Here is a 17,225-nt window from a genome sequence, read left to right on the forward strand (position 1 = left end):
ATATCACTAGAAAATAGTGATAAATAGAGGAAAGGGCTTTCATGAAGTGGAACAGATATTCACAGCTAACACGGGGCTCACGCAAGGTTCGTTCGGTTGCACGCATATATAATATATAATTTAATTCCTCCATGCTTTGCCTTCCATGCCCTTTTTGTATCTAAGCGTTACAGTGTATGGTTAAGGCTTCAAACAGAAATAATCTCCTGTTGGAGTGAAAGTGCTTGATCCTGTACAAGCAATAAAAGATAAAGCAGCTCCACGCCACGGTGAAGTGCTCTCCCTCCTCGGCCCCCTCACCGTCAGTGTCAGCGAAGGGACACCAGTGGGACACACTCCTTCCTCATGGCCCACGCCATCACAACCCAGCTGGCACCATGGGCATCACAAAGCACCTCTCCTGGTGCAGCATGCAGACTTTGGGAGTAGGGGATGTTTTAAAACAAGGCCTTTCCCTTGGTTTGGTCTGGGCCTAGCAACATGTAAAGCCTTCCAGATCCATCTGAGTATTTGAGCAACGCCCAGGTTCAAGCCTGGCCACAGCCCCAGGATTTTTCCTGCAGGAGAACTGTCAGTCCACAAATTTGAGATATTTTTTTCCTTTTTTTTCCCTCTTGTTTAACTCCTACCTATGAAGACACAATATGAAGCAATCACTGACCAGGCCATAAATCAAGAACATGACCTCAATCTCTGACCTGCCACTGCCTCCAGCTGAGCTCCTTCATCTGAAAGTACATAAAAAGCTTTGGGAAGGGCTTGCTCTAAAGTCCTGTGCTCCTCTTGAGGGTTTCTGAGTTGAGATAGATTTCAGAAAACACTACGGATAAGTCTTTTTTTATTTTACACCCTCCAGGACAATTACTTTAACTTGACATTTCGGTTGAGCTAACACATTGGAAGATGGCTTGGATATTCTCTGGCTGTGAAATGGGACATGCAGAATCCCATGAACTATAGATCAAAGACTAGCAAATAGGGGGAAATCAGACATTCCGAATAACTTGAAGAGATAGAGATGGTCAGGTTCTCTTTCCATCATGTGATGACTCTGAAGCCTATCAGTTGCCTTTATACACCATCCATCATTGTTAATTTTCAGAGCTGATCCTTTCAGAATTTCCTATCAATATCTACACCAGGAATCTCCACATGACTTCTGAATATCAAATAACTGGGAGACCCAGCTCCAGTTTCTGCACAGAGGCTTTTTGCAAAGGACTCCAGCTCTCTCCTGTGATGCACATGATCTTCTCCAGCTAAAATCATGAGATATAAAAATTTGGCCGTTTTTTCCAAAAGTTTCCTTTGCTGCTCCCTGTCTCCCAAGCCATGAGTGCCCTGGTTACTATAAAAGTCATGCACACATGTCTTCTGCCAGCATGGTGTCATGTCTTCTGTCAGTGTGTTATTTAGTACTCAGTGTTCCTATTATCTTCAAACTGGCTCTGGATTGGTTCCAAAAAATTGCAATGTTATTCATGAAAACTTCAGTAGAGGCTTTCCAGTCTGTTTGAGCAAGGGGGTGGAACAATGCTGGGTTTGGCAGGGGGAAGGTGTGGGGGATTGGGGTTTGGGGGGGCAAAGACACAGGGAATTTGTGTCTGTGTGCGCCAATTGTCAGCCTGGGAGTCCGTGTGGGTCTGCCTGGATGAAAGGGATTCTGTGAGATGGGGAAAATGTGAAGCACTGATATGTGGAAGGAGGGAAATTACTCTCCTAGACAGCAATCATCAGGAGAACTCCCAGCCAGGTTGAGTCCTCTTTCTGCTTTGATTACTGACCAGCTTATTACCACCACGTCTGCTTTTCCAAACAAATAAACAGAGCAGAAACCTGAAACGTGTCTCTATCGGGCTCAAGATGAGACACTAGCAAAAACTTTCATAAATTATAATTTTGAGGAGGTAATTTGGCTATTTCTTTGTCTCCCCAAATGCTGTGACTCTAAATCAGCATAAGAGCTGCCCTCTCTGGATGGTTCAGTTTTACTATTACCAGAATTATTCAAGCATATTAGCAGACTTCTAGCCAAAGAATACCTTGTGGTCTGATGGAAAGTCTTGTTTTCCTTGATTAAATCTCCATTTCTTGTATTTGTTAGAACAAACAAGCAATTGAATATTTTATTAGAAAGAATATGATTTATTTTTCCTAGTTAATATATTTGCTCTGTGACAGAGCCTCAGGGGATGAATATCTTTCTTCACTGACAGCCCTAAAATGATGACACTTGCAGAGTCTGTTCTCAGCCTGTTCTAGCAGTCTGCAAGTGGTGGGGTTTGCAGCACAGAGCCAATTTTTCACATGCTGAGAGAACTTTTGCTTATGAAAAGAAATTCCACATCATTTTCACCCTCCTATTTAGGGGTTGTGAGGTTTTTTTATATCTCCTGGTGCCAGAATTCAGGCACTGATTCACTCAGGGCTTGCTTCTGAACAAGGGCCACCCCAAACACAAAAATGTAGTCCCAAATTTCTCTTAGCACAAGAGTGTACACAATTTAGCTGCCTGCTATATCTGAAATCAGATCTGGATTCAACATGCACAGCTCCTGCTTGTCTTTTCTTCCCAGGAATGACACTGTGAGGGAAGAGGCAGTGTATTTAACAAAGCTGTTATGCAGTTTACTGATTGTGATTATTCAAGGCAAATGCTTTGAAGTAACAGCTTAGTGCAGAGTGACAGTAAACAAGATATAGAGATACAGCTAGATGAGAAGAAAAATAAATGGCAATTAGGATTGATATTCTAGGTGTGGGAAACGCCAGGAAGACCTCAAACCCCAGCAATGACACTCTGCACTCGTGTTGCCACTGCCCCACAAGACCTCCAGGATGGATCACACAAGGCAGTTTGACAACTCTGAACCCTTAAATACCAGGCAAACATCAGCCCAGCTGCTGTAGAGCCAGGGAAATGAGGAACAAAGGAAGGGGAGCCCTGATTACACCTCCTGTGCCGACGCTTGGGGTTGTCCTGGCTCGTGTCAGCAGCAGTGTGGCCAGAGGGACCAGGACAGGGATTGTCTCCTGTGCTGGCACTGCTGGGGCACCTCCAGCCCTGGGGGCAGTTTTGGGACACTCAGGACAAGGACATTGAGGAGCTGGAGATTGTCCAGAAAAGGGAACAGAGCTGGGGAAGGGTTTGGAGCACCAGGGACAGCTGAGGCAGCTGAAAGGGGCTCAGCCTGGAGAACCTTGTGCCTCTGCAAAGCTCCTGACAGGAGGGGACAGCCGGGGGGGGTCGGGCTCTGCTCCCAGGGAACAGGGACAAGAGGGGAGGAAATCACCTCAGGTTGTGCCAGAGGAGGTTTAGATTGGACATTGAGAAAAATTTCTTCACCAGAGGGATTGTCAAACATTGGAACAGGGTGTCCGGGGCAGTGGTGGAGTCCCATTCCTGAAGGATTTATGAAGGAGGAGTGCATGTGGCACTTGGGGACAGGAGTTAATGGTGGCCTTGGCAGTGCTGGTTGGACTTGAAGATCTTAGAAGGCTCTTCTAACCTAAAGCATCATGAGATTCTATTCCCTAAACACCTTCAACAACATTTAAGTTCCAGACAATGATAAGGAATTCAGACCTCCAGCAGAGGGAAGGCAGAGGAGATGGGCTCTGTCCTCAGACAGGATATGATGAGGACATTTCCTAAATTGTCACTTCCTCTCCCCGTTCCTTGTGCTGGGAATTAAGGGCTGGCTGTCACAGGCAGTTTGGGGCTGAGCTGTTCCACCCTGTCTTGCTAACAGTGTGTCTGTGCAAACACTGGTGTGGCTGAGGAGTTACCATTCACCCTCACAGAATCATGGAATGGACCTTCAGGATTACCCTATTCCAACCCCCTGCCATGGCAGGAATGCCTTCCACCATCCCAGGCTGCTCCAAGCCCCATCCAGCCTGGCCTTGGGCACTGCCAGGGATCCAGGGGCAGCCCCAGCTGCTCTGGGCACCCTGTGCCAGGGCCTCTCACCCTCACAGGGAGCAGTTCCTTCCCAATATCCCACAGTATCCATCCATCCCTGCCCTCTGGCAGTGTGAAGCCATCCCTCTGTCCTGTCACTCCACACCTTTGCCCAAAGTCTCTCTCCAGCTCCCTTGTGGATCCTCTACACAGAACCTCGGACTTTTGCTGCGAGTTCCTGAATATTCTTAACCCACTAAAATTGTACAAGTTTTCTTCTCATCCAGAACCCCATTTCTCCTGTAAACAACCAGAGGTGAACCAGGAGGAGGCCCATGCAGGAAAACAACACCTTCAGGGTGCCCACAACTCCTCCCTAACACTGGTACAAGAGCCAGCCTGTAAGAACCTGCTGAGTTCAGATTCACCCAGTTTTAACCTCTTCACTCGTATTTCCTCTTGAGCATTCCTGCATCTGAGGTCTGTGAAATGCCACTGTTCCAAAGGGTAAAGCAAAGAATTACAACTTATCATGAACACAGAACGCAGAACATTGCTCTCTTTTTTCCCTTTTGTTCCCACCTAATTCTATTTTTTAGAAAAATTATTAAAACTAATTGCATTATTTAATCCCATCACATAAAATCCTCCAGTGTTTCATTAATCAATGTAATCAAGCCAATCAAAATAGATAAAGATCTTTTAGCAGGCTTTGATGAGATTTTATCAAAATCTCAGTGCATATTGTGAAGTCTTATCCTCAGAAGCAAACTAACTGTAGGATGTGGAAGCTTTATCAAGCAGGCACTAATAAAACAGATGATGCTTGGGCCATTTTAAGAGGTTCTCCATATTAAATTAATAACAGCAATGCTTTTGTATTCTATGTACAGGAATATAAAAGCAAATGGAAATAACATTCACTTTGTATCTGCAGAAAGATTGCTGTAGAGCAATCAGGTTTTTTAAGTAATGAAGAAGATGCATGTCTGTGAGCCAGCAGACCATAAAGCCACAACAGTGTGAGGAAAAAGCAGTGAGTAATGCAGGAGTTAGATGAGAATAGCTCTGAGTGAAGAGCCTTATTAAAAGCACAAACCATTTCCTTTTAAATGTAATACTCCCATCCCACATCTGATCATAAATAAATATGTGCAACATTCCCCCTCCAGGCCATAGCTCCCATTCTTCATGGTTTTGCCTCACTAACCAGGGGTATGAGGTACTGAAATCTACCACACAAATAGAACCTAGAGGGCTGTTGGTGTAATAAACCATAAATCCAGGCAGTTTCTCAGTCCAGCATAGCTTAGGAGACCCCAAAACAAAGTCACAGCCCAGGGAGCAGACCTTGAAGCACCAAAGGAATCAGCCTGACAAGGAGCACTCACTGCCTGCAAAAACAAGCACTGCCTTCTCTTACAGCTACCTCTGCACTTCTTCCAGGTGAAAACAGTGGAATTTTCACCACTTCATTCCATTTAAAGGCTCCAAGTCCTCCCAAGCCAGCTGGAGTTTTATTCTCCTTCACTTTTCTCTCTTAGTTTACAGCATGGAGATAGGCAACAGCTCGGGTTCGACACTGGCCACTTCCACAAGTTCAGCACTTCAAAAGGCACAGTCAGAGCTGAACAATGACCAAACCCAGCAGAAACAATGACAGAGAAGGATCCTGGGTTTGTTCAAAATTGGCCAATGCTTTGCTTAGAAAGCTGCTGGGCTGAGTGTGCAGGTAGCAGCCCAACAACAGCAAATCCAATGAGTGCAGTAATGTCACCATCATATTTTCTGAAAAATCCCTTCACCAGGATTTCTTCTCCTGGGAAGCTGAGAAGCCTCAGAGAAAAATGAAAACAATAATTATCTGATTGCTTCCCCAGTGTTTTGGAATGTGGTTGGAGATTGTTTATCCAACATGTGAATTGTTTTGACTTAATGACCAACCACAGCCAGCTCTGTCAGGACTCTGGAAGAGGTCACCAGTTTTTAATTAGTATCTTGTTAAGCCTTCTGTAAGTATCCTTTCTCTATTCTTCAGTATAGTTTTAGTATAGCATTCTTTAATATAATACAGTAACATAAAATAATAAATTAGCCTTCTAAGAACATGGAGTCAGATTCATCATTTCCCTCCTGCCACAGAGGACCCTGAAAATACCACACAGTAATTTCACCTTATGTTGTGCTTTAGTTTCAATTCTATCTTAAAAAAGGTTTTAAGTGGAATTAAGTTTGTCTTGCTCACAAGCAAACTTTGTGCTTTTTTCCTTTTCCTTTCCTTTCTTCAAGCACGCAGCAAGTACAGCTCAGCTTAAAAATAGAACCAGGGCTGAGCAAGGCCAGGTGTGTCAGCCACAGGAGTAGCTGAGCTCTCCACAGCTGGAAAAATAACATGGGAGGTGATGGAAAAGCAGCTGTGGAGCCACATCCACCTGTCTTGGCTGTGTACTCCACAAATTTTGCTGCTTTGCTGTAAAATTGGACCTGGTGTGCCAAACAAAACCCTTTCCAAACAGAGCCAGAGATTTGCTTTGAAAGAGTTGTTAAATTTACACTCAAACTCAACTTTGTGTTGCCAGACCTCATCCAGAATCCCAACAGTGCCAAAAAGTCACTCCACAAGAGCTGAAACCAGAGAGTTCTGGTTAAGGATGCACAAGGTCAGACTGTTCTGAAAGCATTTTCCAGCAATTCAAAACACTGGAAATATTCTCAGTGTGGTCCCACTGAGTGGAGTGTGATGAGCAGGGGCTCCCCCTCACCCATTAGAGCCAACCTGAGGATGGCTTTATTACCTTAACTGATTAATTAACATCATTACTCATGTCCTAACTGCTGCCATCAGAAAGAAAAAGATTTGTTTCATCTCAATGTTCAGCCACCAGAGGAACAAGGACAGAGGTTTGGGGTTTGTAGAGAGTGCCTTCAAAATTCTGCAGCATTTTTTTTTTCATTCTATTATAATGGATTTTATTATGCCTTCAAGATAATTAATTACAACAAGGGGAGGCATAAAATCTGTATTTGATGGTTTTATTTCTGTTTTTATTGCTTTAATTTATCAGGAGGGGGAGAGATGATGGTGGGAACTGGGACCCCAGTGATCCCAGCCCACCACGCTCCTTGGACAGCAATCACAGGAGCCCAGCTCAGGCTTGGCCCAGAGTTTTCCAAGCAGCAGCATCTGCCTCCCTGGCAAGTGGAAGAGGATCATGGATCACATCTGGGTCACCCCTGGCTTTGTCACGTGGGAAAAGGGCCCAGGGGCTGTCTGGGTTGCTCTGTCCTTGTCTCAATTAGGTTTGCCTTTGAGGGGATGTGGATATCCCTCCCAAACCCTGGTTTTTAACCCCATTTTTAATTGCTGGCAGCCTCCACTTGCCCGTGCTTCCCCCCTTTCTACTGCCATCAAATGGGTGCACTTCTGAATTTCTGAATTTTCCACATCTCTGGCCCACACAGGAGGATGACCCAAAGGGAGGGACCTGTGGATTTAAGGACGAGCATCAGGATGCTGCATTGGCAAAAACCTGCCTGATGTTTAACACAGGTGCTGCTATGAATATTTAGTTAATCAAAATATTTTTTTTTGCCCCAAAAATCTTTTTCTGTTCACATTGAGGGAGGTAAATCCTTCCTTCCCTGCACTGCTGCAGGTGGTGCTGGTTTCAGAGATGCTTCTGGATGAGTTTTACTCACACCTGCTCCCCCCTCCTCCTTGACTCACTCCCCACCAATGAAACAATCAGACATGCACAATATCCCACATTTTAAAAAAAAAAATGAGTATAAACACACCCCAAACCTGCTCATATTAAAGCAATTAAGGAATTAAGGGAAGTCACAGCAGGTGGGGAGAAATAAGCTATTATTTTGTTTCTTGATAGAGGGCAAGTTCACTGAAAATTTGAGTGTCATGCCACTCAAAACTATTTGTGAGTATGGGGGAAATTTGGGAAATAAGAAAGTCTTCATTCCTCTGGATATTCTTTTAAGGAAGGCTTACTTTCAAAAATGCCCATTGTTTGTGTGTGTGGTTTTCTAGTTTAGTTTGTTGATTTTTTTACTTGTTCTAAATTAACTTTTTGGAATTATTATTTTAAAACAGCAGTTCAGCAGTTTCCTACCAAAAAAGAAAAAAAAAAAAAAAAGAAACTAAATAGAGATTTTAAACTAGTTGAATGGCCTAAAAATAAAATACTTCATGTCAGCTAAGCACAATGTCTGTGACTGATTCAAAATCACATTTCCAAGGGGTTTTAGATTACCTGTAAAATCTGGGAGGAAAAAAAAAATCTGTTTTCAGCTCTGTATAGTCCACTTTTATCCTGACAGTTTTCTGCTTCAGTCACCAAAAGGAAAACACATTTTCCCCCCAGCTCCACGTGCATGGTGCTGAAAACCCCACCAAAGGATTTAGGATTAATGCACCGACCTTTCCACCAGCCAGACAAGTCCCTTCTGCAAGTGCAGAGAAGAAAAAAATCGGAAATTCAGGTCTAGAGAAGATGAAGGGCTTGGCACTGGATGAGATTTCTAAGAAAGGTCCAAACAAGAGTTTGTGAGGAAGTTCAGGCTGAAAATTGTGTGCCCAGAAAAGGGAAACCCCAGCTGCCAGCCAGGGGACCACGCAGGGGCACCACATGGGGAGGATTTTGTAAGTGAGAACCATTCCCAGGTGGTTTAAGATCTTTATAAGGATTCAGTAGGGAGGGTTTGCTGCCTTAAAGGGGAAAAAAATAATTTTAAAATATATATATATATATATATAAATTTTAACAAAAAAGGAAAGGGAAGTATAAAAGCTGCTTTTACCACAAGAGTGAGGAAACACAGAATAATTAAAATGCCAACTGAAATTTGATGGATTTATAAGTATTGCTTTGGGACAAACAACTGGAGTTGTGTGATCCACGTCACAATATTTGGGTTGGTATTAACAAATTTGGAATTTGGTCTCACCTTTCCTTTCCCAAGCCACAGACAGGGGCAAAAACTTCCTCTAAGAGGAAGGCACAGCCAGTGCCACTTCCACTGCTGCCATATCCCCTGAGAAACCAGCAGCCAGGCCCTTTTCCACTTTCTCACAGGGATTTTAGTGCACAAAAGGAAAATTGAAACATTTCAGTGAAAGGAGAAAACACACAAGGCTCTTAATTTATTTAACCCAAGATATCCTAAGTTCATATAATTCCTATAACCCAAGAGATCCTGTGTGCTGGATCCTAAGGCAGGAGGATGCCCAGTTATCCTCAGGAACAAATCTGGGCAGGTCCCTCAATATTCCTCCTCCTTTTGTAAAGTTTCCAGGGTATGAATCTGCATTTTGGTTCCCAGGTTCCCTGATTAAGTTCCCTAATTAAGCCAAATGAAGCCAAATGAAGCTGCATGGTCTGGATGTGGGGCAGAGCTCCCTCAGAGTCTGGGCTCACCACAGACCCATGGAATATCCTGAGCTGGAAAGGACCCACAAGGATCATTGAGTTCAGCTCCTGGCCCTGCACAGGACAACCCCAAATACCCCACAATGCCTTCAAAAGCAGCTCTTGGCAATGTTTGTGAGGCTGGCTTTTGGAACAAGAACCTTTCAGTGAACTATTTTTCTCTACAAAGTCTTTTAAGGCTAAACTATCTAATTAGGAAATGACATCTAAATTATTTTTACTTTTAACCTAATAACCAATTACTCATGTTCTGCAATGTGGACTTTTCTGTTTAATTACATAACACTGCCCAAACCTATGAAGAAGAAGGTGAAGGAAAATAACTAGTAATTCTTCCATCTTGCCTTATATATATTGCTATAGTAAAACTTCCTTCTTGCCTTATTCCTCTTAAAACTTCCTTAAAGCTTCCATTGCTTTAAGGATGGAAACTTCCTTAAAACTTCCATCTTGCCTCATATATTTTGTTAAATTCTAAAACCTTAAACTCTAAGTTTTCTACCTTGTGATATTACACACTTCTATTTAAACTACACACCCGTGATCTCAGTGCTATTAATTAATTTTGGAAGAATTTTCTACAGCCTCAGGTCAAATGCAGTGTTCTCTTGAGGGACAGAAAGTCTAAAATTCTCAGCATCCAGGGTTCCAACACCTTTGCACTCCTGATCTGCCTCAGATGTGCAGCCACATGAATTTTTACACATCCTTTGGTTAAACCTGAGTGAAATTTAGCACTCTGGGTCACCATGTGGAGCTGCCCATTTGGCTCCAAACCACCTAAAAATCATGTTTCGTCCGGGACTGTAGAAATGTCACTCGAAATTCCTCCTCTGGAAGATGCTGTGGGTGCTCCTTCATTGGATTTTGAAGCTTGGGAAAGGGATGGAGGAACCAGACCAGTCCTCCCACAAGCTCTTTGCTTGACCTTCACTTAAGGGGCAGCTCCTCCTTTGAAAACTGGAGAGAAAACACCCCTGTGTCATCAGGTGTGGTGAGAGTCCATTCGTTAGCACTGGCAGGAAGTTCCAATGCCAGATTAAATTAATAATTCATGATAATTGAAGTGTTTCACAGTATACAGAGTCATAATTAGAGTTTCATTCAGCATGACCTTCTCTTACTGGCTCAACCATAAATGCCTGATTATTGGTCAACTTTTTTTTTTTCCCAAACCATTTTTTTTTTCCTTGTCCACATTTTTCTAAGGTGTCCAACTGCATTTCTCAAAACCATTTTGCCACTTCCATTCCAGACTGATTTTTCCTTCAAGATTTTGAATAATTCACAGATTTGACGAAATGGTCACATTCGAAGTAAAAAATATACAAACTTCCAAGGCTTGGTGTCAGAAAAAAAAGCATATTCATGGGATTTTTTTCCTCAGAAATATTTTTTCCTCAAGATAAAGGCCCACTTGGGCTTTAAAATTAACTTTTCGGCTTGAGAAACACCTTGGACTTCTATTTACTTTAATAAATGGACTTGGATTTGTGATCTTAGTGCACACAGAAAATCTGGAGTGTTAAAAGTCCTGTGTTCCATCGATAATAATTCATCCATCAGCCACTGGGAAGCTTTTTTGAATGGCAAGGGCAGGGTAAAATACAACCAGTGGTGTTTATATTAGTTCTATTTTAATCTAATAGGCTTTATATAATAACTCCTGTAACAATTAATCCGAGCACAGAGGCTGAAACTATCTGCAGTGCAGGAGGATAGCATGAAAATAAAATATTTTATTAAAAACACACTTTAAAAAGGTTTAAAAGTCCTTAGTTATGTGAAAGGAATCAACCTCCTTCCTTTTGTAGTGTTCCTTCAGAAAAGAACTGCAGTGAGTTAAGGGGAATTGAGCAATTATATTGTTATACTATTAGGCTATAATTTGCATTTCTTGATAACGCTCATGTCAAAAAATGTTGGAAAGTTGCATTTCATTGCTGAAATACTTCAGCTGCTGACATAGCCTGTGACTGCCTGTGTTACATAAAGACATGCTGCAGCTTATTCCAAATTTCTCATCAGATACCAGACGTGGATTTATGGACTCTGTGGAGTAAATCACAGCAAATGTCCTGATTATGGAGTTACAGAAGTCTACTCCCAGCTCCATGCACAGGTAGGAAATCTGGAGTAGTGGTCCAAAATCCAACAGGTACTCCAAAAGCAAAGTACAATACAAGAAAAATGTGCCAGGGCTGAAAAGTCCTACAAGAACCAAAATGGGCTGAAGCTGCAGCTTTCCTGCGTTTCACCAGAGATAAGAGCATGAAGTGAAAATCACCACAGAATTACTGAGGTTGGAAAAGATGCCCAAGATCATCCAGTCCAACCTGTGACTGTCACCCCCTTGTCACCCAGCCCAGAGCACTGAGTGCCACATCCAGTGTTTCCTTGGACACCTGCAGGGATGGGGACTCCACCACCCCTCTGGGCAGCTCCTTCCACTGCTTAAAAGCCTTTCCCATGAAGGAATTGTTCCTGATGTCCAATCTGAGCCTCTCCAACTCCATCCCCCTGCTCACACACCCTGCCACACGTGCCAGCCCCATCCCTACTCCATCTTCCTCCTCCTCTCAGCCACAGGCAGGGCTGTAGGAGCAGTTTCAGCCCTTTCCCTTCTCCCAGAAGTTTGCTTTTGCACAAGCCACTGATCCCAGAGAACTGGAGCAGAAAATGAGCCAGAGCTTTGGGCCTGGACCTCCCCCTCCACTGAACACCTGCAGCCTCCCCTCCTCACCCATCCCTGCCACAGCAAGCTGCAAATGAACCATCACCATGCTTTATCTGTTATCTTAGCACCTCATCCTGATGGCCCTGGGTTTGAGCACAGTCAGGGAAGAACCTCAGGGTTTGGAGGACATGCTCCAGATCTCATCTGTGTACATCCACACATCCAAAATTCCCACTAGGCAGGCACAAATAAGCAGGAATACACTTTGACCAAGCTGAAGGGCCTCAGGAGGGTTTTGCTCTCACTAATGGGGTTGTCAGCACCTCCTGAGCTCAGATCTCTCTTGCTGTGTCAATCAAGTTGCCAAATCACCACTGGTCCACCAGAGCAAGGCACTGAGAGATGGACAGTGAGCACAGGACAACATTAGGGCAGGGTTGTGTTACCTACAGGCTCCTGCACTTCACCTGTGGGTGAATGCAAAACTGTGACAGAGGTGTCACCTTGCACCAGAAAGGACCTGAAGGAGTGACTGTCACAGGCTGGAGCAGCTCAGACACTGAACATGGCTTTGTTGCCCACATACAGACATCCACTGTCACCTGAGATGTCTCTGGGTGCCCCTCTGGCATAAAACTGCTGAGCCAGGGGGGCACAGATCTCCTGCAAGTCCTTTGGGGTGGGGATCTCAGGGACCTGAGGGCATTTTGGATGCTCCCGCCAACCTCATGCAGGCAACTGATCTGAGCCCTGTGCCACAGCAATGTGTGGGGATGGGACATGGCTGAGAAATGGCCACATTTCATACAGAAAGCATTTATTTTACCAAGAAACCAGCCACAAAAGGACCTCACCCCAGTGTTTCCTGAGCCCTGTGCCACAGCAGTGTGTGGGGACAGGACATGGCTGAGAAATGGCCAAATTTCACACAGAAAGCATTTCTTCTCCCAAAAACCTGCCACAAAAAGATTTCACCCCAGTGTTTCCTGAGCCCTGTGCCACAGCAATGTGTGGGGACAGGACATGGCTGAGAAATGGCCACATTTCACACAGAAAGCATTTCTTCTCCCAAAAAACCTGCCACCAAGGGACCTCACCCCAGGGAGTGCACACGGAAAGAGGGATTTTTTGCTTCTCAACAACCTGTTGCTGTCAGATTTACCTACACCAACAGCAGCCAAACAGACACAATTCCACACAAATTCCTCTCATTCCTCCTTTCTAGACACAGCCACAAACCCGTGTGTTCCCAATGTCCCCTCTGCAGGGACAACCTTTGGGCAAAGCCAGGTGACAGCCCCAAGCAGGGCTGTGTCCGAAAGCCCCGGAAATTCCTCTCCTCCCGTCAAAATTCCCTTTGCAATCAGCAACCGAGGCTGCTCGGGAGCTGCGGGAAGGGCACGGGCGGTGGTGGTGACAGGGAGGAGGCGGCCACAGCCCCATCCCGGGGGATTCTCCGCATCCTCCCGTCCCATTAAAGCCCGGGCAGAGCAGCCGGGAGCAGGCAGGGCAGGGAGATGAAAGATTTCCTGCGAGAAATCAGGTGCAGAGGGTGGGCAGATGCTGCTCGAGAGCAAAGAGAGCCGGCCGGGCTCATTTGTCTGGAAGGGAAGCAGCAGGAACTTTCTTTTTATCTGCGATTGCGGATGTCGGGAGAGCTCCTGAAGGCCGCAGCCAGCCCGGCCCCCGCTGCTCTGCCTCTCTCTGCAGGGAAATCCCATCCATGGGGTTTTTGCACAGGTGGAAAATCCCACACCGGGACGGTCACAGAGCCCAGAGCTCCTTCCCACCTGCGGGACCCGGGCTGGAGGCGCTGGGGCTGTTTGTCCGTCCAGGTGTTGCCCTGGCTGGCACTGCCAGGGGTTGGGATTAGCCATGCTCCACCTGCTCTGCCCGGGATTTAACGGGGCATCCCCTCGCCAGGCGGGCACGGCCCCGTCTGCCTGTCTGTCTGTCTGTCTGTCTGGGGATTAGCCTGGCCCCACCTGGGCTGCCCCCAGCTCCGCTCACCAGGGCGGCCCCAGCCGGAGCAGCTCTCTTCTGTGCGGGCTGCTGGGTCACAGCTGTCTGTCCGTCTGTCTGTCGGCCTGTCTGGGAGACGTGGATGGGCATTGCTCTGCCCATCCGACCTCCATGCCTGTCTGTCTGTCTGTCTGGGAGGGCAGCCATGCACTGCTGTGGCTGGCTGTGCTGGGATGCTGGGCACAGCCCTGTCCGTCCATCTGTCTGTCTGTCTGTCCATCTGTCTGAAGGGATGCTGGGATGCATCCATTTGTCTGTCTGTGAGAAGATGCTGGGCACAGCTCTGTCTGTCTGTGAGGGTACACTGGGTACACCCCCTGTCCGTCTGTCTGTAAGGGGATGCTGGGCACTGCCCTGTCTGTCCATCTGTCTGTCTGTGAGCCATGCTAGGCACAGCTCTGTCTGTCTGTGATGGGGGTGCTGGGCACTGCCCTGTCTGTCCGTCTGTGAACCATGCTGGGCACAGCCCTGTCTGTCTGTCTGTCTGTGAGCCATGCTGGGTGGGCACAGCCTTGTCTGTGGGAGATGGCAGGCACAGCCCTGTCTGTCTGTCTGTCTGTGGGAGATGCCAGGCACAGCCCTGTCCATCTGTCTGTCTGTCTGTGAGCCATGTTTGGCACAGCCCTGCCTGCCTGTCTGTGAGAGGGTGCTGAGCACTGCCCTGTCTGTCCGTCTGTCTGTCTGTCTGTGGGAGATGCCAGGCACTGGCCTGTCCATCTGTCTGTGAAAGGATGCTGGGCACAGCCCTGTCCATCTGTCTGTCTGTCTGTGGGAGATGCTGGGCACAGCCCTGTCCGACTGTCTGTTTGCCTGTCTGTGAGCCATGCTGGGCACTGCCCTGTCCATCTGTCTGTCTGTGGGAGATGTCGGGCACTGCCCTGTCCATCTGTCTGTCTGTGAGCCACGCCGGGCACAGCCCTGTCCGTCTGTCTGTCTGCCTGTCTGTGAGCCATGCTGGGCACTGCCCTGTCTGTCTGTCTATGAGCCATGCCGGGCACAGCCCTGTCCGTCTGTCTGTCCGTCCGTGGGAGATGCCAGGCACTGTCCCGCCCTCCGGAGCCCCCGCCGTGCCCGCTGCGGGGCCGCACCCCCTTCCCTTCCCGTCCCTTCCCTTCCCTTCCCTCCGTCCCTCCGTGCCAGGGGCGGCAGCTGCGGCTGCGGCGGGCCCGGGGCCGGGCAGGGGCCGCGCCCGGGGCGGGCAGCCCGCAGCGCTGGGCACCGGCCCCGCCGCCCGCCCTCCACCTTCCCCTTCCTCCTCCTCCTCCTCCTCCTCCCCCGGCGCAGATTAAACACTGCCGGAGGGGGCACGGCCGGGATTAGGCCCGAGCCCGCCCCCGGGCCCCCCCCGGCCGCATTGTCCCCGCACCCACCCAGACACCCCAAAAAACCCCAATTTAACCCCCACCGCCCCCCAGCCCGGCTCCGCCCGGAGATGCGGGGTGCAGGCCGGCAATCCTGCTCCTCACCCCCCGATAAACGCAGCCGGGACCCCCCGAGCACCGGCCCCGCTTTGCCCGGTGCGGGACAAAGATCTGCGGGAAAGTTGCAGGCGGGGATGGCGCTGGAGGAGGGGGGGAGCAATTTTGGGAGGGAGGGATCAGTTATGGGATATTTATTTATTTATTTAATTGGGGGGGGGGGGGGGAGAAATTGGGCTGCTCTGGCTTCATTATTTTATTTTTTAATTATCTAATCGACTTCACTGCCGAGGAAGGGGCTTTGATGAGGACTTTGTTTAACTCGGGCAAGGGGCGCGCAGCGCTCCGCGCATCCCTCCTCCTCCTCCTCCTCCTCCTCCGCTCCGCGGCCGCGCAAGGACCGCGGGGCTGCGGGGCTCCCACCCAGCCGCTCCTCCTGGGAAAGGGAAAGAAAAAAACAAACCCAAAAATACCAGGCAAAACATCCGCAGCCAACGCTCGGTATAAACACACCTGATCGGCGCATCGAGCGACTGGAAGTTGAATTTTTATTTCTAAAAAAAAAAAAAAAAAAAAAAATTTTTAAAGTCCAAATAAATGCTCGAAGTGGAGGCGTCGCTGGGGCGAGCGCTGGCGCTCGGCAGCGCCGGGGACGAGCGGGGGGGACGGGACTTTTCCCTGGGCTGTGGGGCTCGGATTCGTTTGCAAACTGCAGCTTAAGCGCTCCCACCACCCCGCATTGTCCTGCGCTTAAATATCCTGAATTAGGCAGCTCTGAAAAGTCCCTTTAAAGCAAAGCGGCCAGGGCGAGCCGCGCTCGCACAACTCCTCGGGGTCCAGCCGCCGTTCAAACTAAAAATAATAATAAAAGTAAGGCTAAAAGCGGCCGGGGCCGGGGCTGTGGCGGCGGCGGAGGGGCCGAGCCGGGCCGGGCAGGGCGGAGGGGCCGCGGGCGCATCCCCCAGCACCTCTCAGGTACGAGCACTCGCACTGACATTGATGTAACTACATTAGAGTTAATGGCAGCAGCCTGCTCCTCATTATTAATTGTCTTTGTGTTTGGATAAAGTATGTAATCTTCTCCTCAACCACACCATTAAAATAGGTTGCCTTTTCAATTAAGAACTGTCTTGAGCACAGCAGTCAATTTTCCTAATGAAGATGCATTATATTTTCACTTTTTTTTTTTTTTTTTTTTTTTAATAATGGGAAAATCCCACGTTTTTCATTAGGCGTGATTACGGAGAAAGTACAAGAGGGGGTTTGTCTAAACTAAATGTGGCCCGTGTCGTGTATTAAATACCAGGCTTTTAAATAAATTGAAATTTCATACAGATAAGACGCGAGGTTGGGGTACAAATACGGCCAGATTCGCTTCCTTCAGATTAAAAAAATGCGGGGTCTGTTCTTTAAAAAGCACTTATCAGATAGAAAATAATGATTAAAACAACTACAGCGGACTCTTAGTTGCAATTACTCGGGTAAACTTTTCACTCAGCCCAGTTTGCTTACATTAAACCTGAGGATGATGCTTTAAAATAGACTTGCACTTTCTGCTAATGTGCAGCTTTGGGGAACAAATAGCACAGTTTAATCATGCAGAAACTCATAGGAGCCAGAATAGTCTCACAATTAATTTACCAAAATAACCCCGAAGCTGCCTGCATTGTTTAATATTTAGCTTCCACCCCCCTCTCCTTCCCCTGGAGAAAAACAGCCCTAGTTCTTTAGAAAGAAGGAAGCTTGGGGGAGCTTTGGGG

This window comes from Molothrus ater, chromosome 6 (assembly GCF_012460135.2).
Source record: "Molothrus ater isolate BHLD 08-10-18 breed brown headed cowbird chromosome 6, BPBGC_Mater_1.1, whole genome shotgun sequence".
Taxonomy (NCBI): Eukaryota; Metazoa; Chordata; class Aves; order Passeriformes; family Icteridae; genus Molothrus; species Molothrus ater.